Source organism: Suricata suricatta, chromosome 17 (assembly GCF_006229205.1).
Source record: "Suricata suricatta isolate VVHF042 chromosome 17, meerkat_22Aug2017_6uvM2_HiC, whole genome shotgun sequence".
Lineage (NCBI taxonomy): Eukaryota > Metazoa > Chordata > Mammalia > Carnivora > Herpestidae > Suricata > Suricata suricatta.
This window is the reverse complement of record NC_043716.1, coordinates 9421522-9447410: the sequence shown is the minus strand read 5'-3', so window position 1 is coordinate 9447410 and position 25889 is coordinate 9421522. Positions and strand designations below refer to the sequence as shown.

The following is a 25889-nucleotide window of genomic DNA, read 5'->3' as shown; positions in this document are numbered from 1 at the left end:
TGCCACAGGTGTAATGTTAAGTACCTTGGCAAGGGGTGGTGTGGAGAGCAATTATAATGACTTGAAGGGCTTTCAAAATGCAGATTTCTGGGCCCCACCCCCAGTTTTTGATACAGGAAAAACCGAATAGCCTCCCTGTGACGGAGAACTGGCATTTTTACCAAGTTCCCAGATGATGCTGAAGCTGCTGGTCCAGGTACCACATTTTGAGAACCACTTATCTAGAACGAGGAGAGGAGGCCCAGGGCTCGACTGGCGCGCTCCAACATTTATTAGTTAGAAGCGGAGGTCAGCCCTTGAGGGAAACAAAGAGGAAGCACGGAGGAAGAAAGGACCACCACCAATTTGCGGATGGAGAGCTGCGGAGAGCGAGTCTGCAGGGGTCCCAGGACTACATCTCCCAGCATGCCCCGCGCCGGCTCCCGCCCGCCCCCTGGAGGCGGCTGCGGGAGGCGCGGGTAGGATCCCAGGGACCTTTGGAGGAGCATCCGTGTGAGCTCGGGGAGCCGCGGCGGCTGCGGGCTGCGGCGGCGCGGCGGGAGCGAGCGGAGCCGGTGAGTAGGAGCCGCGCTGGTCGCCGGCCGCTTTGCGCCTCAGCTGCGTCGTCTTCCCGAGTCCGGCGGGCGAACCCTGGGGTGCGAGGAGGGTCCAGGCGCTGGGGCGCAGGACTGTCTGTCCGAGAGGGAAGACGCGCTGTGGCCGTTGTCACCGCGGTGGTCCAGGTCCCCCTCCGCCCAGCGGGTCCCGCCCCCAGCCCGGGACGGACCTCCTGCCCCGTCCTGCCCACCAAGCCCGGGACCTGCGGGACCCGTGCCGCAGGTGGCAGCGGCAGGGGGCCGCCCCCCTCCCCTCCGGGCCCCAGGGGTTGGCGCAGGAGCCCAGGACAGAGGGCCAGGTGACTCCCGTGGACTGCGGCCCTGAGAGGTGCCCCCGACCATGGCCGCGGTGGGACAGGTGCGTGGGCACGCCCGGCCGGGGCTCCCCGGGGCCCCCGGAGCCTCCCGCCCCTTTCTGGTGCTGTCCTGGGGATGCTGTGTGTGTCGGGGACCGAGTGACGCTTGGCCATCCTCCGCGTCCATAGAGCTCCCGTCCTCCTGTTGGCCTGGAGTGACCAGGGAAGGCGCTGGCCGGGCGTCTCCCGGGTCAGCCCGCTGGTACCACAGCGCAGTGCACCTGTGAGCCCCGGGGGGACCGCTTGATGCTTAGGGGTGGCCCGGTGATGCGGAGCCTGTCAGGAGTGCAACAGAAACAACCTCCTTCCCAAATGAGTTTGAAATAAAATGAGTTTTGGGTCCTTATTATTTTTTTTAAAGGGAGTTTGACCCTGAATATCTTTTTATTTTGCGCGAGCTGCAATTGCCAGCAGTAAGTTTATATAATAAGCAGTATAAGGCTTGAAAAAAAAATTCCTGCGAAGGTGCTCTTCCTTGCCCTCTATCGGAAGAATTATGTTGAGCTGGTTGACATGCTTATCCATTAGTAACTGCGGTAGCTGGAGGCCGGAGATAAAGTGTTTTCGAGCGGAGGCACCGCTCAACCCTTCAGGACAAATTTTGGATTGAGAAGATTTTTGTTATCCGGTTGCAAACACGAAGCTGTTGCAACGTTTGAGGTGGGGGAGGAGACAGAGCAAGTTTGTCAACCTTAATGCCTTAGTCTACAGAAAATAGCTTTGCATTTGTACCTTTGAGAAAGCAAGCACGTTTCATTTAGGCGAGATCTGAAGCTGAGCGTTCATACTAAACTCTTACCAGTTTTCTTAGTTTTTCAGTTGACTTGTTCAGTTGTGGTTAGGTAAATACTCTCTCATCATCTGTTAAAAAGGAGCAGACATCTCTTACCAATGTATGTACTTCTTATTTCTTATCTTGCATTGACCACTCTCTCCAGCCCTGGCTATTAAGGTTAAATAGGACAGTTTGTTTGGGGCTTGGTTTTGGGGAGTGATCCGATGGGATCTGCACTAAATGTCTTCTTGTCAATTAGGTTAGTTTTCATTTATGCTTAATTACTAAGGGTTTAAAAAGTTAGGAGTTGGTGTTGCTTCCTCCCATCCCCCCAAGAACTTTTGTATTGCATGTATCCATATGACTGGGTAGTTTTCTTCTTAAAACTGATTAACATCAGTGATTATACTGCTAGATTTTCTGTCTCTAAAATCCTAAACTTTTGGGTTGTTTGACAGATTCAGTAAGCTAACATTTAATTAGAGTTTTAGTATTTATAAGTGAGATCGGTAACTTTTCCCTCCTGCTCCCATCCTTTTTTTTGGGGGGTGAGTTTATAATTATGCTGTCCTCACTGATACCGTTGGGAAGTTTTCCATCATTTTCCCCTGCTGTGGAGAAGAATTATCTGTTCCTTGAAGTTTGGCAGAATCTGACAGCAAGCTGCCTGGGCTGCTGGTGATCGTATTTTTTAAGAAGTTAATATCAGTACTTAACTATCTTTTCTATTTTTTTCATGATCATTGATTTTTCTCGGGTTCTCTGTTTCTCCAAAGTCAACCTAATACTTTATATCTTCCCAGAAAATCTTTAACATTATTGAAGTTTACTGTGTGTTCGCGCGATGTTGCATCCGTCTTCCGTGGCAGCTCTTCCACACTTACGGTATGTTCTTTGTCTCATTCACTCTCCTGTGTGTGCGCCTTTTCTCTTTTTTGATTGGTCAGCCTTGCTTCCTGCTTGCTTACTTTATGGTCTTTCCAAAGAGCCTGTTCTGGACTTACTGATTAATCCTGTTAATTTCATTTTTTTACATCATTAACTTAAATTCTTAATCTTTCTACTTACTTTGAGTTTATTTTTGCAAGTTCTACCCTTCTGAATTTGAAGGCTTAGATCACTTATGTAATCAATCAGTCCTCTTTTTGTTTTTAAAAACATTTTTTTAATGTTTTATTTATTTTTGATACAGAGAGAGACAGAGCATGAGAGGGGGAGGGGCAGAGAGAGAAGGAGACACAGAACCAGAAGCAGGCTCCAGGCTCTGAGCTAGCTGTCAGCCCAGAGCCTGACGCGGGGCTCGAACCCACGAACGTGAGATCTGACCTGAGCCGAAGCCGGAGGCTTAACCGACTGAGCCACCCAGGCGCCCCTCAGTCCTCTTTTTGAACAAGGCAGGGACTTGTAATATTTTCAGTCCAGTTACCTCCCATTTGGCAGTAAGCTCTGTTATTACTTTAATCCTTTAAATTGGACATTATTGCTGATGTTATTATACCCATTTTCTGGGTCAATATTTATTAGATTTATTTACCTGTTTGCCTATTTTCTTCACTCTCCATTCCTTCTTATATCGCAGCTATTCTTGGAATCATTGTCCTTCTCTCTACAGTACATTCTTTAGAGGTTCCTTCAGTGATGATGCTTTCTCTGTTCTTATAATATCTGATAATGCCTTTATTTTGCCTACAGTCTTGAATTTTGGCTTCACTAGGTTTCTCTAGTCAAAGTTGTTTTAGTTTAGTTTAGTTTAGATTTGTTTTCCCCTAGCAATTTTTTTTCTTGTTCTGTTTATTTTTATTAACATATGCAATTATTTTCCATCATTTACACTACCGTAGTTACAATTACACTCCAAACAGAAAAGCAAAGTAAAAAATCAAAACCCCCACTTCTATTTCATGTAATTAGACTTATACAGAAATTAGAAGGTTAAGTAACAACTAGTTAATCACCTAATTTCACAGCTATCTGAAGTGGCAATCGTTATATGGCAGCTTATCTATGATACATTCAAGATAAATGATACAATTTGTTACTTGCCCATAAGCTACAACACAGCCTGCTTAATCCCTTTCCTTAAATTCCACCTCTATACTACAGTATACTTGATGTCCATGCAAAAAAGTAGCTACCTTTTATATAGGAAATGGATGATTAAGTCTTTGGTGTTGTAAAAGCAACTTCATTTCCCCTAGCAATTTTTAAAGATGTTTTGCGGTTAGAAGGCTTTGGGATCTCTAGTCTGTGGTATTGCTAAAAGAAAGTTAGAGATGAGAAAACGGAAATTAGTTTGTAACCTAATGGCTGTCTGTTTTTGCGACATTTTTCTTCATGAAATTGTAGATTTATTTCATTTATTAATTACAAATTATGTTCTCTGCTTCTTTAGCTTACTTTTTCTCTGTTTGTCCTGTTGATTCTGAGAGTTGTGTTAAAATTTTCCTCTGTGATTGCCAGTGGATTTCTTTTGTTCTATTTCTATTAGTTATAATATAGATACTTACAGGCCACCCATAAACAGTGCTTATCTATTTACATGTATTTTTGAAGTTATGTTTTTAGACGCTTTTTAATTTCTTTAAAATAAAATTTATTTATTTTGAGAGAGAAAGAGCATTCGCGCATGTGTAGGGTAGGGCAAACAGAGAGGGTGAAAGAGAATCCCAGGCAGCCCCTGGATGTCTGAGCAGATGCTGACACCCGGCTCAATTTCACGAACTGTGAGATCATGACCTGAGCCAAAATCAAGAGTCGGAAGTCCTGACTGAGCCACCCAGACACCCCTTGTGGAGATACAATATAAATGTTTAAAGGTACGCACATATTAAAGTGTGTAGCTCCAAGAATTTGGATGAGCTGAACACACATGTAACCCACACTCAGAACAAGAAAAAACTTTTTCAACATTCCAGATTCTGCCCTCCTGTGTCCCACCCCCAAGGAGAACTACTGTCTTGATTTCTAACACAATAGATTCGTTTTACCTATTTTCATACTTTACATCAATAGAATCATATAGTGTGTACTTTTTTATATCGGGCTTCTTGGGTTCAACCTTACAGTTGTGTGATTTGTCTGTAGTTCTGAGTGTAGCTGTGGCTTGTCCATTCTCATTGCTGCATGTGTTCCATGGTGTGGATATCCATTTTACATGACTGACATCTGGGCTGTTTGCAGCTTGGGGATATCGTGAATAGTGCTGCTCTGAACATTCTAGTACATGTCATTTGTTGAATGAATATATGCATTTCTGTTGAGTATATATATCTAGGAAGGGAATTGCTTGGTCATAGCATGTGCACTGAGTTTAAGTAAATATTGACAGTTTCTAAGTAATGTACCCGAGAACCATATGTGATTGCTGCCCATTCTTGCCATCTCTTGGTAATTTCTGTCTTTTCTATTTTAGTCATCCTGGTGGGTATCACATTATGGTTTCAATTTGTAGTTCCCCGAAGATAAATGAAATCGAGCTCTTTTGCTATCCTTAAATTTTCACACATATTTAAACCTTTTTTTGCCTCGATGTTTGAAGATAATTGTATATATGAACCCTTCGTGACTTAAGCAAGAATGAACCTTAACAGGATTTTAATTCTGTCTCATATTAAGATTGTGTGGGATTTTTCTTTACATTATGCATAAGCAGCCATGTTTTACCGATTATTTGCTCATCTTTGGTTCTTTCATCACTTGTTTTTCTACTTTGTGGATTCATTATTCCTTAAATGAATCCTTAAGTAACTTTGTTTTATCACCTGAGATTTTGTGGATGGTAAATTTTCTGAGCATGTTTAAAATATTTTTTATTTTGCTTTCTGCCTAAGTACTCTTGGCTGAGGATAGGATTCTAGGTTAAAAACCTCTGCATTTTGAAGATAATTCTTCACTATCTGCTGGTATCTAGTGTTGTGGATGAGAAATTTCTACAGTCTGATTTCCATTTCTTGGTAGTTAACCTGTTTATTTTCTCTGAAGCGTTACCATTTTATTTTTCTTTTTTCTTGGTGTTGGAAAATTTCAGTATTTGTGCAAGGGGATAGTTCTCTTTTGCTCTTTCTGCTGAGTGCTTAGTGGTCCCTTTCTTTCCAAAGATTGACGCATTTCTGTGGCACAGGGGAGCTTTCTCTTTGAGTATTTCCTTGCTTCCATTCTCTTCCACTTTCTTTTTCTGGAATTAAATGGGTATCAGAATTTCTTGATTTATCTTTCATGTTTCTGGACTTTCTTCTCAAATGATCTGCCTCCTTATCTTTATGGGCTGCATTCTGGGAGATTCCTTGGCTTGGATTCTCCTACTCACAAATGTAGTGTTTGGCTTTGTCCAGTCAACTTTGCAGTCTGTCTGTTGACTGTCTTCAATGTTGATTACCATATATTTAACTTTCAAGGTTGTAAAATTTAGTTTTTAGAATAGATAAGATATTAATTGTTCAAAAACAATACCATATATGGGGTGCCTGGGTGGCTCAGTCAGTTAAGCATCCGACTTCCGCTCAAGTGGTAATCTCATGGTTTGTGGGTTCGAGCCTGTATCGGGCTCTGTGCTGACAGCTCAGAGCCTGGAGCCTGCTTCAGATTCTGTGTCTCCCTCTCTCTGCCCCTCCCCCGCTTACACTTTGTCTCCGTCTCTCTCTCAAAAATAAATAAAACATTAAAAAAACATTCTGTACTAAAAAGGTATTCATGAAAGATCTCTGACCATCCCTTTCCCCCATCTGCCTAGTTCTCCCTCACCACACAAGCAGGTAACATGTTATTAGTTTCGTATATGTCCCTCCAAGGTCTCCTTGTGCAAGTACAATTAGATATAAATATGATTCTTAATTCCCCCTTTTCATTTTGCACCAATAATATCATTGTTCCACGTACTGCCCCTCCCCCTGCTTTTTTATTTCACAGTGTAAAGATCTTCACCTCTCAGCTGCTTTCTGTTCCCAGATAGACCGTCCCCTTCAATCTTCCTATGGATGTCTTAATAATTTCTTCTACGTGCTCTCCTAACTCTCTTGCTTGGGTATATGTTCTATTGACTTGCTGTCCCCATTTTGTGACATTGAATAAAAACTCAGTGGCTCTCCCTTTGATGCCCGTCTTTAAGTTTGAGAATTCCCACTTTCCCGCCTGCCCTGTTTGCCGTAGGCCATCTCGGGTGATTGCGGAAGTTGCTCGGTGCTGCTGAGTGGGGTGATAGTGGAGGTGGGGGAGCGTTTGTCATAGGCTGCTCAGTGTATGCGGGGAAGGGTCCAGTGGGCCTGGCCGATCTGACTGTCGTTCCCGGGCTCATCAGGTCGTCCCGTTCCATCCCCGCACCGCCTTCTCTCCGCCCATTCAGATCCTGAAGCCCCTTACCATTTCCCGCTGCGTGACAGCCTCCCCCCAGGTGTGTGGGGGGCGGTGGTTTGCTCAGGCATCTCGTTCGAGTACTCTCTACCTTTCAGAAAGTTCTTAGACATTCTGGTTAGCCATTGGCACTGTTTTTTTTTCTAGGTCTCTTATCAATTTAATATTTAAAAAATAATATTTTGGCCATTCCATGGATTTTTAGGCCACCCGGAAGGCAAAAGTATGTATTTAGTGCATTATGTCAGTCCAACCGCCAATATTATCTTTTACTTAGAATGTTCTGTAGGTGTGGAGTCCCCAGGACCGCCCTCGGATTTAGTGACTCACTGGGAGGTCTCACAGGACTCAGCATATCGTCTCATTATCGCTGTGATTTGTTATGTGAAAGGCTACAAAGCAAAATTATCAAAGGCAAGAAGCACATGGCGCCAAGTCCAAGGGCGCTAGCTCAAGTCCTCTTCCAGTAGAGTCACAGGACATGTTTCATTCCCCTGGATGAGCTGTGACAGCCTGTGTCCCCCCAGTGTAGTCCCCTGGGGCAGCTTACTAGAGACTCAGGGCCGTGGGTTTTACGGGGGCTGGTCACGGAGGCGCCCTCTGCCCGGCACATTCCCACACTTCATATCCCCGTGGGAAGGTGGCATCAACCACAGTGTTTATACAAACAATTTAGGCCCAGAGAGCGTCTCTTATCAGCTCTACAAATGTTAGGAACCCTTCCCAAATCTGAGTTCCCTGATAGCAGCCAAAGGCTAACCTTGCAAGCAAGGCCTTTTAAAGAATCTCAGTCTCAGGGAGCCTGGGTGGCTCAGTTGGTTAAGTGGTCAAATTTGGCTCCGGTCATGATCTCACAGTCTGTGAGTTCGAGGCCCCCGTTGGACTCTGTGCTGACACCTCAGAGCCTGGAGCCTGCTTCGGATTCTGTGTCTCCCTCTCTCTCTCTGCTCCTCCCCAGCTCTCTCTCTCTCTCTCTCTCTCTCTGTCTCTCTCAAAAATAAATAAAAATTAAAAATAATAATAAAAAAAGAATTGCAATCTCAGGTGTCTAGGTGGCTCAGTCAGTTAAGTGTTGGACTTCAGCTCAGGTCATGATCTTACGGTCTGTGAGATTGAGCCCCGCATCGGGCTCTGTGCTGACAATTCAGAGCCTGGAACCTGCTTCCATTCTGTCTCTCTCTCTCTCTCTCTCTCTCTCTCCCTTTCAAAAATAAATAAGCATTAAAAAAATAAAAATAAATAAAACAATAAGAATTGCAGTCTCAAGCCTGCTGTGTTAATTCTTTGTGGCAAAATTTCCATCTCAGTTTCCGCAGAAAAAGGTGGATAGCACACCTGGAGATGGCTTCTCCCCACCAGACTATCTAGTGGTTTTGGCCCTTCTGAGGAGGGAGCAACATTTTTTAATATTAAGATACAAACAATGGGTAAAGACCTGTTGCTGACTTTGGAAGAAACCAAAGTGCAGCATGCCAAGCAGCCATGAGCTGGCATGTCAGTGGCAAGCCACTCAACTCTTTTAAATTATTTCCCCCCCATTGGACTTTGTTCAATTCAGCATGACAGATGGCTTATTGGGGCGCCTGGGCGGCTCAGCCAGTTAAATGTCTGACATCGGCCCAGGTCATGATCTCGCCATTTATGAGTTTGAGCCCCGTGTCAGGCTCTGTGCTGACAGCTCACAGCCTGGAGCCTAGAACCTGTGTCTCCCATTCTTTCTGCTCCTCCTCTGCTTGTGCTCTGTCCCTGTCTCAAAAAGAAATAAAACATTAAAAATATTTTTTAAAAAAGAGGACAGGTGGCTCATCAAATGCAGCGGTCTGCAGCTCATAATAGACACCTTCTCCCCAGAACCGTTCTGATCCTCCCAGTCTGGGTGGGGCTCTGTCCCCAAACTCTGGCCAGGGCTCCACTCACGGAGCAGTTTTCTCACTGACCTCTTTTTTGCGGCTGTGTCCGATGGTCTTGGTGCTTCACCCTCTGGGCCAGAGTTTCATCTCCCGCAAGATCGAGACTTCCCTGAGGACCAAACAGCAATGCCTACTTAGTTATGTTAGCTGTGCCTCCCCAGTAGGGCGAGATGCTTGCAGTGGGGCCTGTTCGTGCTTGCGATGGGGGTGGGGGGGTGGGGAGGAAGCAGTCTGCTTCATTTTGTCCCCTGCTGAGCACGTGGCTGATTTTTATTCTGTGAGGAGGACGGTGACTAAAACACCAAACTGATGTTAACTGCTCGGATTGTCTGTCTGATTGTGTGTCCCGGAGCCGCAGATGGTGTAATTAAAGGTTTTTGTTCGAAAGGTTTTTTGAGGTCATTCAACCTGCACGGGGCCTTAGATTCCCAAACCAGTTTTTTTTTTTTCTGTGTAACCCCACGTAAAATACCTGGCGGTCGAGCTGTTTCCTCCCTCTGCCCGTGTTCTCAGACCTCAGGCGTGGGGGGAGAATTAATCACAATCGCCTTCTTAGCGCTTTGTCATGGTTGATCTGTGCAAGCCCCTCCCTTGTTTTGTTTACTTGTTTCTGCATCTGTTGGTTCATGCCCCCGCCCTGCCCCAGATGGTCTGTGTGAGAATCTCCTTGGGATTTAGACTCAGGAGCAGGATTTCTGGTCACACTGTGCGCCTGTGCGTAATAGAACCAGGTACCGCTGGGTCAGTCTTCAACATGCCTGCACCATCTCCCCTTCCCCAGCAATGCACAGGATTTCAGTTTTGCCTCTTGGTATGTTGACTGACAGCACTTCAATAATTAAGACATTTCTGGCGCTCCTGGGTGCCTCAGTCGGTTGAGCATCTGACTTCAGCTCACGTCCTGATCTCACGGTTTGTGAGTTCAAGCCCTTCACTGGGCTTTTTGTTGTCGGCACAAGTCTGTTTTAAATCCTCTATCCTCCTCTCTCTCTGCCCCTCCCCTGCTCGCTTGCTCTCTCTCTCTCTCTCTCTCTCTCTCTCTCTCTCTCTCAAAAATAAACTTAAAGGGGCGCCTGGGTGGCTCAGTTGGTTAAGGTTCTGACTTCGGCTCAGGGCAGATCTCACAGTTTGTGGGTTCGAGCCCCGTGTCGGGCTCTGTGCTGGCAGCTAGCTCAGAGCCTGGAGCCTGCTTCAGATTATGTGTCTACCTCTCTCTCTCTGACCCTCTGCTGCTTGGGCTGTCTCTCTCTGTCTCTCAAAAATAAATAAAAACATTAAAATTTTTTTTCAAAAATAAACTTAAAAAATCTTTAAAAAATAATTAAGATATTTCACGTAAAAATCCATATCTCTAGCCTCTGTTGAATAAACTGTATTTCGTCATTGGCTGAAGTCGCTGAGTGGTGGTTTCCTCCGTCAGCTGCACCGCAGGCTCTCCCTGACCCTGGGGTTGGGGGGGGGCTCACTCATTCTCTTGACCTCCTGGTCCCGGGGTTGTTTGGGTGTCTGACCGTCCCCTGCTGTATGTGAAGCCCCAGCTTGTGAAGAAACATGCAGGCATCGGGTTCATGAAGATGTTAGGTGAGCGTGGTTATGGGGTCGAGTGGACTCAGAGTTGTGAGCACAGCGCGTGACATTGAACGGGTGCCAGGCTTACTGCCCCCCCCGTCCCTCAGCAGCAATAACTCATTCTTTCCAACTCTTTCTGCATTGTCTTCTGTTTTGATGCACAAATAGGCCTTAGCTCAGTGGAGTCGGCCTCTGAGTGGAAGCTCTTAACCAAAGGTCTGAAAACTTTTTCTGTGAAGAGCCAGGTAGTGAATATTTTAGGATTTTCAGGCTCATATCGTCTCTCTCATCACTACTCAAACTGTTTCACAAATGGTAGTTTGCCAACTTAATTATTCCTTTCTTCACTTGTTTCTGAACTGCATTCACCCAATTGCTGCACAGTGAGTACCTACTGTGTGCAGTGCTAAGATTATAATGATGGGTCAGGTACAAATCAGTCTTGACAGATGAATGAGCAGACAGTTACTCAAGAAGGTAACAGGTCAGTGCAGTGCCTGGGGGCTCAGTCCATTGAGCATCTGACTCTTAATTTTGGCTCGAGTCATGATCCCAGGGTTGTGGGACTAAGCCTCATGTTGGGTTCCCTGGTGCACATGGAGCCTGCTTAGGTTCTCCCTCCCTCTCTCTCTCTCTCTCTCTTCCTTCTTTGTTCTTTCCCTCAGCTTCTCTCCTGCTCCTGCTCTCGCTCTCACTTTTAACATTTATTTATTAATGAGAGAGAGACAGAGCATGAGCAGGAGAGGGGCAGAGAGAGAGAGGGAGATGCAGAATCTGAAGCAGGCTCCAGGTTCTAACCAGTCAGCACAGAACCCAATGCGGGCCTCGAACCCACAAACTGCAAGATCAGACCTGAGCTGAAGTTGGACATTGAACTAACTGAGCCACCCAGGTACACCCCTTCTCGAATGAAAAAATAAAATAAAAAAATAAAGTATTAAAAAATGAGAAGATAACAGGCCAGGACCAGGTGAGCCCAGAATCAGGCCCTGGGTCTCAGGATGAGGCATAGCAGACAAGACTCTCTGTGAGAAGGAGAGATCTAAAACAAAGGGGGAGTGGAGGTAAGTGGGATGGGGCAGGGCCTTGAGGGTTTAACTCCTTATAGCTGTTTTTTTAAATTTTTTATTAATTTATTTTTTTAATGTTTATTATTTTCAGAGAGAGAGAGAGAGAGAGAGTGAGACAGAGAGAGAGAGTGAGACACAGAATCCGAAGCAGGCTCCAGGCTCCGAGCTGTCAGCACAGAGCCTGATGTGGGGCTCGAACCCACAAACCGTGAGATCATGACCTGAGCCGAAGTCGGATGCTTAACTGGCTGAGCCCCCCAGGCGCCCCTAGCTGGAGGGTTAAGATCAAGATTTTGTGGTGTAAGGAAAGAGGGAGTTGGGATAGGGGTAGCTCGGGTGGCTAGCAGCCAAAAAGTGGGTAGCAAGAGTGACAAGGAAGAGCTTGAGTTCAAACCCCAGAGGGAGATTCACAAATGCTTAAACATCCAAGGTCATGGGGGCAATTCCACGGCTATTAACATATGCCAGAAAACATAAAAAGATAGGAAGCTCTCCAAATAATTCCACAAAATTCAAGTAGCCTTGATCGAGAACAATGGAAGCATGTATCCTGAGTCAAATGGCAAAACAAACTCAGCAGAATCAAACAAGTAATAAATTTTGGTCAAATAGCTTTCATTCTAGGAACTCAAGAAAGGGGCGATGTCAGAACATATGTTAGTGTGATACATCGTGTAAATAATAAAAGGGGAAAGCTATATAATCACATGGAGAGATACAGAAGAAGCACTTAACAGAATTTGACTTTGAAGCTGGTCGTTTCTTGAAAAGCTTTGGTTTGCCCTGCTTTCCGTCTGCAGTCTTCCCTGCCTGGCTGACCGGCTCCCCTTTTATTCCTCTGGCAAATCCTTGCTCCCTATTTGTATACTTTTGCATTCATCATGTTTCTTGTGACCCCTCTCCCCTGTACTCCGTGTGGAGTAAGTTACCCTCTTCTCTCTAATGCAGTAATGCTCCACCCATTTCTCTACCCTTGTGTTTCAACGGCCATTCTCCGTTTCTCTTAGTACTGAGCTGATTTCCTTCTGTAGGATCCGGAGCCTGTGTTAGGCACGTAGGTCCCGTGATAGCCACAGGGACGGATAATACATTGCCCTGCTGTTCGCCTCTTCTCCCTCAGAACTGCACCCTACCTTCTCCTGTTCTCTATATTGGAGGGAGCTGATTCTGCAACTTCAGAATGAAGTGGCTCCTTTGCCAAACGCCCCTGGCGAAGGGTGGCTGGTCAGACACCAGTGGAAGATTGGAAGGTGAGCGGAAGGGAGAAGCCAGGGACGTCTTCTCCCTCGTCTGCTTTGAATTGTATCCCTCAGCTCCAGCCAAGTGACACTGGCCTCTGGCGATGCCGCCTTCTTCCTTTTCCCTCTAGCCTTAAGTGTGCCGGCCATGTCCGGGTCTTGCTGGTCTCTGGCTTGGGTCACCATCCCACCATCCCATTTGGTTGTTTAGCCCTTCCCCAAACCTTATAACGACTTCCCTCTATAAAGTTAAATTCCCTCTATTGAACTGCCTCTTTTGAATGCTGTTTTCTTGCTTGGACTCTGGCCATTATGGCCAAGAGCCCTACTCCTGTGTGCCCGTAGTCTTACAGGACGAATGGACATTAAAACAACTGTAATTTTTTTTTTTTTCTGCTCAAGGCTCCTTTCTTCTTCTTTCTGGAAGTACATTTCACTTTGGGTGTGGGGACCGGCTATGACCCAGATTGAAACAATCGTAGAACCTCGTACTGGCCGTTCACAAAGATTTTTCCAAGGGTAACTATGTCATCCATATCAGGCTGGTCACTTTCCTTGCATAGTTCAAAATGGAGCCCGTAAACCCAGAGGCCCTCTTTGTTCTCCGGAGTTAGAAGGACGCATGAGCTCCACAGGAGCTTGGTCCTTGTTTTGTTCAATGTGTGTCTCCGGTGCATAGTAAGTGTCCGATAAATACAATTTCATAAAATCTAAGATGCTAGGAATTTTAAAACAATTATTTTGTCTTCCACTAAAAAAGAAAAAAAATACTGTCAATGAAACTATAATACAATGCTTTTTATTATATACATTAAAATTTTTAAATGTTTTATTTATTTTTGAGACAGAAAGAGAGAGAGAGAGTTTGAGCTGGAGAGGGGCAGAGAGAGGGACACACAAAATCCAAAGCAGGCTCCAGGCTCTGAGCTGTCAGCACAGAGCCTGACACAGGGCTCGAACTCATAAGCTGTGAGATCATGACCTGAGCCAAAGTCAGATGCTTAACTGACTGAGCCATTCAGGGACCCCTGTACAATTTTTTTTTTATTTGAGACTTATTGAAAGATCTTTTAGAGTTACATAGGCATCAGTGTATGTCATATTCTATTCTTATACAAAAAGGAAAATATAAGCAAAATAAGTTGGTTAAGGTATTTCCAAAACTTCCTTACATTCAGATTTTTCTCTATATTTTTTGCAAAGCTTATTTATTTATTTTGAGTGGGGGGAGGGGTAGAGAGAGGGAGAGAGAATCCCAAGCAGGCTCTGCACTGTCAGCACAGAACCTGAAAGCAGGGCTTAATCTCACAAACCATGAGATCATGATCTGAGCTGAAATCAAGAGTCAAACCCTTAACCAACTGAGCCACCAGGCGCACCTAGATTTTCTCTTTTGAATCACTCTTTCAAGTCATTCGTGTCTGTGAGTTTTTTCAGTTAACGTCCCCTCTGCCATCGGGAACACTGGTAATGTGTTGATTTTAAGAGTGTTCCTCTGTTTTCTCCAGGATTTCCTTTTAAGCTTGTGATATCCATTCTGCAAATCTGAAGCTGACAACTTCCTTGATCTTAGCTCCCTTAATCACCAGAAGATGTTGAGTAAGCAGCCAGGACTCACATCCCTTCTTTGAATGTCCTTGCTCGGTTTGTAGGGTGAAATATTATAGGCTTTCTGGTGTGATTCTTCTTGAACTGCCTGGTTTTGTTCACATCTAGACCTTGGCATCGATAGCCAATGGCAACTGTAAGAGGTATGCTGATTTCAGGGCTATTACAATGTGTGTCTTAGAATTGATGGACTCTGATATTTGTGAAATTAATTAAATGAATCTCATGCTGCCTGAACCTTTAACTCCCACTGAGAGAATGAAGGTAACACACAGAAAGGCCTGGAGAGTGGGCGTTCCCAGATTTGGTTGTTCCTGAGGCCACATCTAGCTCGGTGCTTCCCGTGGTTTATTCATAGAAGCTGGTAATTCCTCCTCTCTCTCTCTCTCTCTTTCTTTTTTTTTTTTGTAAAGCTAGATCAGATTGGTTTAATGTCACTTGCAGCCTAGAGAATCATGACTAATACAGAAGCTTTATAAAATGATTATAAGCAAAGTGGCATGTGCAGAAATTAGTAGTACATACAAGGCTCAGAAGCAGCAGCAAGGAGGGAAGATAACCCTGCCAGAGGGTCCCTCACATGAGGAGGTGTTTATGCTTCAGCTCCCTTGACTTTCCCACATGAGGCGAGACCCCCGTCTGAGGTGCTCCTCAAGGACCTCGTACACACTCTCACTTGAAATCACTCGTTCCCACTCTGCTTGCCCCACTGTGGTTTTCTAAGGTGGGGGTCACAGACCCAGTAAGTAACTATTGAACAGATACATGCATGAGTTGTGAGGAGTGAAGAGAAGGTGCTCGAAGACAGGGGCATGGATGGTACTCTAGGAAGAGAAACAGAAAGTGCAGTGGGAAACAGACACGGAAAAGTGAGATGGATTCTGGGAACTACGTGCAGTTGGAAATGCCCGGAGGTGCAGCTCAAGGCTGGGATGGCAGAGGCGAGGGCTGGAGGGCGGGCCAGGACTACAGAGCAGGGGCTGCTAGCTCATGTGAAGATGCTTGGACTTTATTCTGCAGGCGGTGGGAGCCATTGAAGGATTCACACTTTTTTATTGTCATAAAATGTACATAACATAACATTTAGCATCTTAACCATTTTCAGTAAGAAACTGGCATTAAAGATATTCATGTTGTTGTGCAGCCACCTCCACCATCCATCTCCAGAACTTTTCCATCTTCCCAGATGAAATTCTGTCTCCCGTTCAACAATAACTCCCCATTTCCTCTCCCCAGCCCCCCTGGGCAGCCACCTATCTACTTATTTGTCTCTATGAATTTGATTATTCCAACTACCTTATCTAAGCATTGAAGTATTTTTAATATGGGATGTAAATAGATTTGCATTTTGGAATGTTCTTGCTGGCAATTTTTTTAGTGGGTAGATGAGAGAAGTAAAAGGTTGAGCGTAGGAAATCCAGTTAGAAACCGAGGCTTTGGCAGTGGGGATGCCAAGAAAGGAAAGGATGCATCACTCAAAGTACAGAATCCTCAGGATCCTGGGTGTAGCGGTGAAAGAGAAGGAAGAGCCGGTTTTGACACCATTTTTCTCTGAGTTGGGGGATCCCAACCACAGTAGGGGATCCAGGAGGAGCGCCAAGTTTGAAAGGGTAGCAGAAATGTGGGTACCCTGCCCACATGCCCTCCTCCTCACCACTTCTGTGAACACTGGCCTGACTTCCCATCGTTAGGACCCGCTTTTCTTTGCCTGAGGATTTTCTGGTGCCCACCTTGCAACCCAGAACAGCAGAGTGAAAGTGCCAGGGAACCAACACCCTCCCAACTCCCCAGAAGCCCTCAACCCAGGATAATGGAGTTGGTATAGGACTACCGGCTCCTTTCTCCCTCGGTGGTAGAGTGCTGATGTGCATGTGCTGGCTCGCGTAGCTCCCCAGGGGGACAGAGCGTTAGGTACCGCACTGGTGACTTGCTTGAGGAAGCGCTTTCATTCCTTCCTTCACCTTCTTACTCTTCTGCCTGAGTTTTCTGGTATCACTTCCCAAATAGTCAGTTTGCTCTCAAACCTTTACCTTAAAGAGGTGGATTTGAGGGAACCCAAATTAAGGGTCTGGAGAAAATGATCCATTTTAAGTGTGGCATCCATGTGGATGTGTCTGTTGTGCAGGGAAACCTGGTCTCTTGTACAAGGTAATTACGGACTTGGGAAGCCACGTCTGTTCTTGGAAGTTAAAGTCACGAGAGTGGGTGGGACTGCCTGGGAGGAGGTGGGATGGAGAAGACAACACGGCTAGACTCCTGGGAGCCCAGAGTTTAAAAGTGGGAACAAGAAGAGGATTCTGGGGGGGCCTGGCTGGCTCAGTTGGTTGAGCCACTGACTCTTGATTTCGGCTCAGGTGATGATCCCAGGGTCATGGGATCGAGTCCTGCGTTGGGCTCTATGGTGAGCATGGAGCCTGCTTAAGGTTCTCTCTCTCCCTCTGCCCTTCTTCCCCACTCTTGCAAGCTCTCAATCTCTCTCTCTCAAATAAATAAATAAATAAATAAATAAATAAATAAATAAATAACTAAATAAAGGATTCTGAAGGACTGGACCGGATCAGCTAGAATGGAGAGAAACCAGTAGAAATGAGACGATGGAGCTCAAGTGGAGGGAAGGATGGAGAAGGTAGGAGCAGGATTGGCCTTGAACTAGACACGCTGTACTGTTTCTCTCAGAGCAGAGGCCATGGAGCGAGGATGGTAATCGAGGGTTATTTTGTTCTGTTTTCCCTTGGTGGAGGATGCATAGTTAGCCAGTGTCAGGATTGACTACAGGCGCAGTGTGTGAAAGCGGCGGTTTCTTGTTGGGGAGCTTCCAGATTTCAGTTTTCTGACTTCTTCATACTTTCACAAGTGAAGCAATATTCCCTCCCTAGAGACCAGCAACCACACTGTCCTGTGTGTCCCGGGGGGAGCTCAGGCCCAGGCTTCTATCAGAGCCTATGCCGACTGTTTCCATTGTCTCCAGGTCCCACTCTGTGATAAACAATGTCTTCCTCATTGTACTTGATGTCCCCTTAGACTGAATGGAATCATACAATGTACAGTCTTTTGTCACTGGCTTCTTTCACTTGGCCTAATGTCTTCAAGGGTCATCCATGTTGTAGCAGAATGTCATTCCTTTTTATGGGCAGATAGTATTCTAGTACATGGATGTGCCACTTGTTTATCCATTTGCCATTTGATGTGCATTTGAATTGTTACCACCTTTGCTATTATAAATAATCCTGCCATAAATACCCATGTGCAAGTTCCTATGTGGACATATGTTTTCATTTGGGCGGGTGTGTACATACCTAGGAGTGCAGTTGCTGGTCATGTGGCAACTCTATGTTTAATCATTGCTGGGGCGCTGGGTGGCTCAGTCTGTTGAGCGCCCGACTTTGGCTCAGGTCATGATCTTGCAGTTCGTGGGTTCAAGCCCTGCATCGGGCTTGTGCTGACAGCTAGCTCAGAGCCTGGAGCCTGTCTTCAGATTCTGTGTCTCCCTCTCTCTCTGACCCTCCCCTGCTCGTGCTGTCTCTCTCTCTCTCTCTCTCAAAAATAAATAAGACATTAAAAAAAATCATTGGAGGAGCTGCCAGACTGCCTTATGAAGTGGCTGCACCATTTGACCTTCTCACCAGCAGCAAATGAGGGTTCTGATTTTTCCACATCCTTGTCAGCATTTGTTATTTTCTGACTTTAATTCTAGCCTAGTGGGTATGAAGTCACATAGCATTGTGGTTTTGGTTTGTATTTCTGTGATACACATCGAGCATCTTTTCATGTCACTTTTGGCCACTTATATAGCTTTTTAGAGAAAGATATATTCAAGTCCTTTGCTCACTCTAAAATCAAGTTGTTCTTCACTGTTGTTGTTGTAGAAGCTGTTTATGTATTCTGGGTATTAAACCTTATCAGTATCTGATTTGTTCGTAGTTTCTCCTGTCCTGTAGGTTGTCTTTTCACTTTTAAAAAAGATATTTTTATTTATTTTTGAGAGAGAGAGAGAGATATCATGAGCAAGGGAGGGTCAGAGAGAGAGGGAGACACAGAATCCGAAGCAGGCTCCAGGCTCTGAGCTAGCTGTCAGCACAGAGCCTGACGCAGGGCTCGAACCCACGAACCCGGAGATCATGACCTGAGCTGAAGTCGGACGCTTAGCCGACCGAGCCGCCCAGGAGCGCCTTCACTTTTTTGATGGTGGAGAAGTTTTTAATTGTGGTGTAGTCTAATTTATCTTTATTTTTGTTGTGCTTTTGGGCAGAATTCTTTTTTTAAATATTTATTTATTTTTGAGAGAGAGAGAGCTAGAGTGTGAGCAGGGAGGGGTAGAGGGTGGGAGACACAGAATCCCAAGCAGGCTTCAGGCTCCAAGCTGTCAGCTCAGATTCCAATGCGGGGTTCAAACCCATGAACCACAAGATCATGACCTGAGCCAAAGTTGGACAGCCAGCCGACAGCCACCCAGGTACCCCTTGGAAAGAATTCTTTACCAAATGTAAGGTCTTTAGGACTTACCTCTGTATTTTCTTCTAAGTGAGTTACAAGTTTAGCTCTTTTTAACAACTTAGGCATAAATGACATAGAACATTATAGTTTCAGGTATACAGCGTGATTATTTTGTATCTGTATATGTTGCAAAGTATAGTTTTAGCTCTTAAATTTAAGTGTTTGGTCCATTTCGGATTGCTTTTTGCATATGGTGTGGGATGAGGGCCCAGCACTCTGCATGTATCTCTCTTGTTTAGGCACCATTTGTTGAAAAGACTATTCTTTCCCTCTCTTGGCACCTTTTTGAAAGCCAGTTCACCATAGATGTTTGGGTTTTTTACCCTCAATTCTGCTCTAAGGATTAAAATGTCTATCTCTTATGCCAGTTGCACACCATCTTGATTAATGTTGCAGGGCAGTAAGTTTTGAAATCAGAAATTGAGAGCCTTTATTCTTATTTCTCAAAATTCTCTTGACAGTTCTGGACCTTGCAGTTCCAGTTTTGAACCAGTTTGTTAATTTCCACAAAGAATTCAGCTGGGATTTTGATGGGATTATGTTGAGCCTGTAGATCCATTTGGAGAATGCTGCCATTTTGACAGCATTAAGTCTTCCAGTTCATGAACACAGAATGCTTTCCCATTTATTCATTTATTCTTTAATTTCTTTCAACAATGTTTTGTCATTTTCAGGGTTTAAGTTTGGTACTTTTCTGGTTAAATTAAGTATTTTATTATTTTTGATGTTACTGTAAATGAAATTGTTTATTTAATTTCATTTTTGGTTTGTTCATTGTAAGTCTATGGAAGTACAATCGATTTCTGCATATTTATCTTGCATATTGCAACATTGCTAAAGTTTAGGAGTTCTAATAGTTTTTTTAGTACGTTTTTGTTTGTTTGTTTGTTTTAATATTTATTTATTTATTTTTGAGAGAGAGGGGGAGCACATATGCATGCACCATGCATGGGAGAAGGGGAGAAGGCGAGAGAGGGAAGAGACAGAGAATCCCAATTAGGCTTCATGCTGTCAGCACAGAGCCTGATGTGGGTCTCGAACTTATGAACCACGTAATTATGACCTGGGCTGAAATCAAGAGTTGGACACTTAACTGACTGATGTCTGACTAGCTCAGTCAGTAGAGCATGAGACTCTTAACTGACTGAGCTACTCAGGTGCCCCTTTTGTGTGTGTGTGTGTGTGTGTGTGTGTGTGTGTGTGTGTGTGTGTGTGTGTGAAGCAGGCTCCAGGTTCTGAGCTGTAAGCACAGAGCCTGATGTGAGGCCTGAACCCACAAACCGTGAGATCAGGACCTGAGCTGAAATCAGACACTTAACCAACTGAGCCACCCAGGCACCTCTGATGCCTGTATTTAGATTTTCTAAATACAGGATCATATAATCTGTGAGTAAAAGTAATTTTATTTCTTCTTTTCCGGTCTGGGTGCTTTTTATTGCCTAATTGCCCTGACCAAAAGTGACAGTACTATGTTGAAGAGAAGTGGCAGGGAAGGCATCTTTGTCTTATTCCTGATCCGAGGCGGCGGGGAGTTGCATCCAGTCTTTCATGATTTAGAATGATGTTAGCTGTGGTCTTTAGTAGGTGACTTTTAGCAGGTTGAGGAAGTTCCTTTCTAGTTGAGTGTTTTTGTTGTTTCTTGTTGAGTGTTATTTTTATCAGGAAAGAGTTTGGATTTTGTCAAATGCTTTTTTTTCTATGTTTAGTGAGATGATCAGGTGATTTTAAAATTTATTCTATTGAAATCATTAATTGATTTTTGGATGTTAAACCAACCTTACATCCTGGGGTAAATCCATTGATCAATTTTGTTGATCAATGGTATACATTTTTTTTAATGTTGCTAGAATTGGTTTGCTAGTGTTTTCTTAAGAATTTTTATATATCTGTATTCAGAAGAGCTACTGATCTGTAGTTTTTTGTGATGTCTTTATCTGATTTTGATATTAGGATAAAACTGGTCTCATAAGATGAGGGGAAGTGTTCCTTTTTCTTTTATTTTTTGGGAACAGTTTGTGAAGAACTTATATTTAAAATTCTTGTTTAGTCGAATTCAGCAGTGAAATATGGCCCTACCTTTTCTTTGTGAACAATTTTTCATTACCAATTCAATCTTTTCACTTGTCATATCTCTGTGCAGATTGTTTATTTATTCTTAAGTCAGTTTTGGTCTGGTGTCTTTCCAGGAATTTTTCCATTTCACTTATCTAATTTGTTGGCATACATTTGTTCATAGTGTTCTTTCATAATTCTTTATATTTCTGTAAGGTTGTTAGTAATACCACCTCTTTCATTTCCGATTCTAGTAATTTGAATTGTCTCTCATTTATCCTGATCAGTCTAACTAAAGGCTTGTCAATTTTGTTGATCTTTTCAAAGAAACAGATTCCAGTTTTACTTATCTTCTCTATTGTTTTTCTCTTCTCTGTTTCATTAGTTTTTGCTCTAACCTAATATTTGCTTCCTTCTGTGTGCATTAGGTTTAGTCTTCTCTCCTTTTTCCAGTGTTTTAAGGTGAAAAATTAAGTTATTGATTTGAGATCTTTCTTTTTAACTGTAGGCATGCTGGCAATACTGACTCCATCTTTGGCCCTCCATCTTATTCATGTTCACTCAGTGACCTCTCTTGGGGCTACATATTCTCTTGGAGATTAATAAACATACTTTAGAAATGCCTGCCAAGTCTGGAATGGGGGTGGCTTGCTTTGTCCCTCCTCAAGTTTGTTAAAGATAACATAGTCTCGTCCCTTCCTGATGCACAGGTGCTGCCATGAGGTCTAATTAAATGTTAGATGTCAATTAGGTGCGTGAAAACCCTTTGAAATGCATGGGAACCCTTTGATGTCACTACAGCATCCTTCTGAACATCGCCTCGTTCTATAAAATCTGTAGATGAAGGTCTGGACTTGGCAGAGAACAGCTGCACAGCTGATTGGATCATTGTCTGCCCAATCCCTCCTGTCAGTTAATTACCCCCGAGTAAAACTCTATAAACTCTATGGAGTTGCCTTTTTGTTTTCCAGTCTCAAAATGCCTTCTCAATTAGGGGGATACTTACTTGTCTCTTCCCTGCCTTCTAACTTTAACATAGATATGTGCAGCTGTGGATTTCCCTCTCAGCATGGCTATCGCGGCGTCCCATGCATTTTGGTATGTTAATTCTTCATTTTCATTCTTCAAAATATTGAAGTATTTTCTGATTTCTCTTTTGATTTGTTTTCTGATCCATTGGTTATTTAGGAGTATGTTATTTAATTTTTATGTATTTGTGAGTTTCCCAAATATTTTTCTGCTCTTCATTTCTAACTACATTCATTTTGGTTAGACAACATTTTTGGAGTATTTTTGTCTCTTAAATTTATTGAGGTTTGTTTTACGGCCCAGGACATGGTGTGTCTTTGAGAATGTTCTATGTGTACTTGAGAAGAATTGTATTCTGTTGTCTTGGGTTGAGCATTCTATAGATCTAGTGTTCTAATTGGTTTAGAGTATTTTTCAGATCTATTTCCTTGTTGAGATTCTGCCTAGCTTGGTCTATTATTAGAAGTGAATTCTGAAGTCTTTAGCTACTGTCATTGAATTGTCTGTTTCTCCCTTCATTTATGTAACTTTTTGATTCACATGTTGGTGCTCCATTATTAAGTTCATATATAATTGTTATGTCTTCTGATGAATCGACTCTTTTATCATATCTTTATATCTAGTAACGTTTTTATTTCAAAGTCTATTTCATCTGATATTATATAGACACCCAAATTTTCTTGTGGTTGTTGTTTGCGTGATATATATATATTTTTTTCATCCATTCATTTCAATCCATTTGTATCTTTGTATCTAAAGTATATTTCCTGAAGGTAGCATATAGTTGGATCATGTATTTTATTTATCCAGTCTGACAATATCTGCCCTTTTATTGCAATGTTTAATCCATTCACATTTAATATTATTATCATAATAGTTGGATTTCCATCTGCCGTTTCCTTTTTGTTTTCTATGTCTCATCTTCTTTTGTTCCTTTGTTACTCCTTTTACTGCTTTTTTTTTGCATGAGTGCTTTCTAGTGTAACATTTCAGTGGGTTGACTAATTAGTTGAAGATCTTGAGATGAAATCATCCTGGACTTAGGATGGGCCCTAAATACAATGACTAGTGTCATTGTAAGAAGAGAAGAAACACACAGAAAGAAGAAGACCATGTGAAGACAGAGGCAGAAATGCAAGTACAAGCCAAGGAACACATGATAACTGGGAACCATGAGAAGCTGGAAGAGACAAGAGAGGACTCCTTAGAGCCTTCAGAGAGAACATGCCCTGCTGACACCTTGATTTCAGACTTTTATCCTCCAAAACTGGAAGAGAATATGTTTCTGTTCTTTTAAGCCATTCAGTTTGTGGTAGTTTATTACTGCAGCCCTAGGAAATAAATGCAAATTTTTTCTTTAATGATTTTTTTCACCTTATCTCTCTGATAACTTATCAGAATCAACTTCACGTTTATACTAACTTAATACCAATGAGGTATAGAAATGTTACTCCTATATAGCTCTATTCTATTTTCACTCTTTTTGTTGTATCATTATTATACATATTACATCTGTTAATATTACAAATCCAACCATACATTGTTGTAATTATTACTTTAACCAACTATAGTAACTTCCCTAGCTCAACACAGCTTTACTCCAATCCATCTGCTTTGTACAGTTGTTGGCAGATATGTTACACATGTTTCTCCATACATTATATGTCTAACAATACATTATATAAATATAGTTTATATAATTGTTTTTTAAATCCAGAGAAGAAAGGAGAAAAATGTATACTTTTGCTGTTATTTACAATTACTTAAAGACCTTTATGGTGCTCTTTGATTTTTTGTTTGGATTTGAATTACCGTCTGGGCTCACTTGCTTTCACTTAGAAAAACTTCCTCTGGTATTTCTTGTAAGGTAGGTACACTAGCAACAAATTCTCTCAGGATTTATCTGGGAAAGTCTTTATTTCACCTTCATCCTCCCCTCTCCCCGATTTTTGTATTATGGTAAAGTACACATAACAAAATTTGCCATCTTAACCATTTTTAGGTGTACAGTTTAGTGATATTAAGTATGTTGACAGTGTTACAGCTATCACTAGCATCTATCTCCAGAATTCTCCATCTTGAAAAGCTGAAATTCTGTACCCATTAAACAGTAAATTTTCATCTCCACCTCTTCCCCAGCCCAGATAGTAATCAGCATTTTTTTTCCATCTCTGTGATTTTGGTTGTTCTAGGTACCTCATATAAAGTATATTATACAGTATTTGTCCTTTTGTGTCTGGCTTATTTCACATAGCATGTTTTTGAGTGTCATTCATAATATAGAATTTCTTTTTAAGTCTGAATGATATTTCAATTATGTGTATGCTACATTTTCTTCATCCATTCATCTGACATTTAGGTTGCTTGCATTTTTAGGTTACTGTGAATAATGCTATGAACATGAACAGGACATATGAAATATCTCTTCAAGATCATACTTTTCATTTCTCTGGGTATATACTCTATTTCGTCTTCATGTTTGAAAGAAATTTGCTGGAATAGAATTCCTGGTTGATAAGTTTTTTTCCCTTTCCTTTGAATTTGTTATTCCATTACCTTCTGGCTTTCATTGTTTCTGATAAGAAGTCAGCTGTTAGTCTTATTATGGTTTCATTGTAAATGCCCACTTGTTTTTCTCTTACTGCTTTCAAGATTTTTCTCTTTGTTTTTGATTTGCAGCATTTCTACCATAATGAACCCGTTTGTGGATTATTTTAGTTTATTCTGCTTGGATTTCATTGAGTTTCCTGAACGTAGAGGTCATTGTTTTTTAATAAATTTGGGAAGATTTCAGTCATTATATCTTAAGATATTTTTTCTTCTCCTTTTCTTATTTCCTCTCTTGGTACTCCCATTATGTGTATGTTGGTGTGTTTAGGGTACTCTACACGTTCAGAGAAACTTCTCTAGTAATGAACTATAGAAATGATCCCTGAAAGTATAGTCTTATGTTGGTGTGTTTAATGATCTCTCACATTACTCTGAGAGTCTGTTTTCTTTTTTTCATTTTTTCCCTTTTTGTTCTTCAACTTGAATAATGTCTATTCATCTATCTTCAAGTTCACTAACTGGTTCTTCTGCCAGTTCAAATCTGCTGTTGAACCCTTATAGTGCATTTTGCTATAGTTATATTTTTCAACTTCAGAGTTTTCATTTTGTTTCTATTTATAGTTTTTCTCTTTATTGATAGTCTCTCTTTGATACAATATTGTTATTCCTTCTTTTATTTCTTTAATTATGCTTTCCTTTAATTATGTGAACATATATATAATGGTTATTTTGAAGTCTTTTTCTATTAATGATGACATCTGTTCATCCTCATTTGCAGTTTCTCTTGCCTGCTTTTTTCTCCCCTGTACCCTACCCTGTCCTAACCACAGAAAGTATGAATCATACTTCCCTATTTCTTTTCATGCATCTTAAGTTTGTTGTTGTTGGAAACTCGACCTTTTAGGTACAATATTTTAGGAACTCAGGGTACTGATTTCCCCCTCTAGAGCTTCTTGTTTTTATTTGCTTGTTTATTTGTTTAGGGATTATTTTTATGCAGTGTTAAATTTTCTGATGTTGCTCCTCAGGGAGGCACATCTTTGGGTATGTCCACAGTCACCTGCAGTGACAGTGGTATTGGTACAGCTCTTTTCCTCTTTTTCCTGCTCTATATCCAGCTGTTGGGCTCCACTAATTATTGGCTGATTGCCCTGTTGTTTTCAACAATGCCTTTAGGCATAAGGTGCTTTAAAAACTAACTCAATCAAATTCTGGCTTATTTAAATTATTTCTGAAGTTAGTGTTTGGTATTTGTTCATACCTTAGGAGGGCTTCTATGTCTTCTGGCACATTGAT

The 25889-nt window shown here is 42.6% G+C and overlaps 1 protein-coding gene and 1 pseudogene across 2 annotated transcripts in view; one reads left to right on the top strand and one right to left on the bottom strand.

The window, feature by feature from the left end:
• The first annotated feature begins 480 nt into the window (after positions 1-480).
• The window catches only part of SPECC1 (sperm antigen with calponin homology and coiled-coil domains 1), a 273383-nt gene continuing 247974 nt past the window's right edge, over positions 481-25889 (top strand). Inside the window, exon 1 of one of the 2 annotated variants that reach the window (XM_029926752.1) lies at positions 481-554. The gene's annotated coding sequence lies outside the window, so the exon portion shown is untranslated. Of the gene's footprint in view, positions 555-2594; positions 2613-25889 lie in introns of those variants that run through there. The other variant, XM_029926753.1, reaches the window with a different exon arrangement.
• On the bottom strand, positions 24891-24991 carry LOC115283160 (annotated as a pseudogene).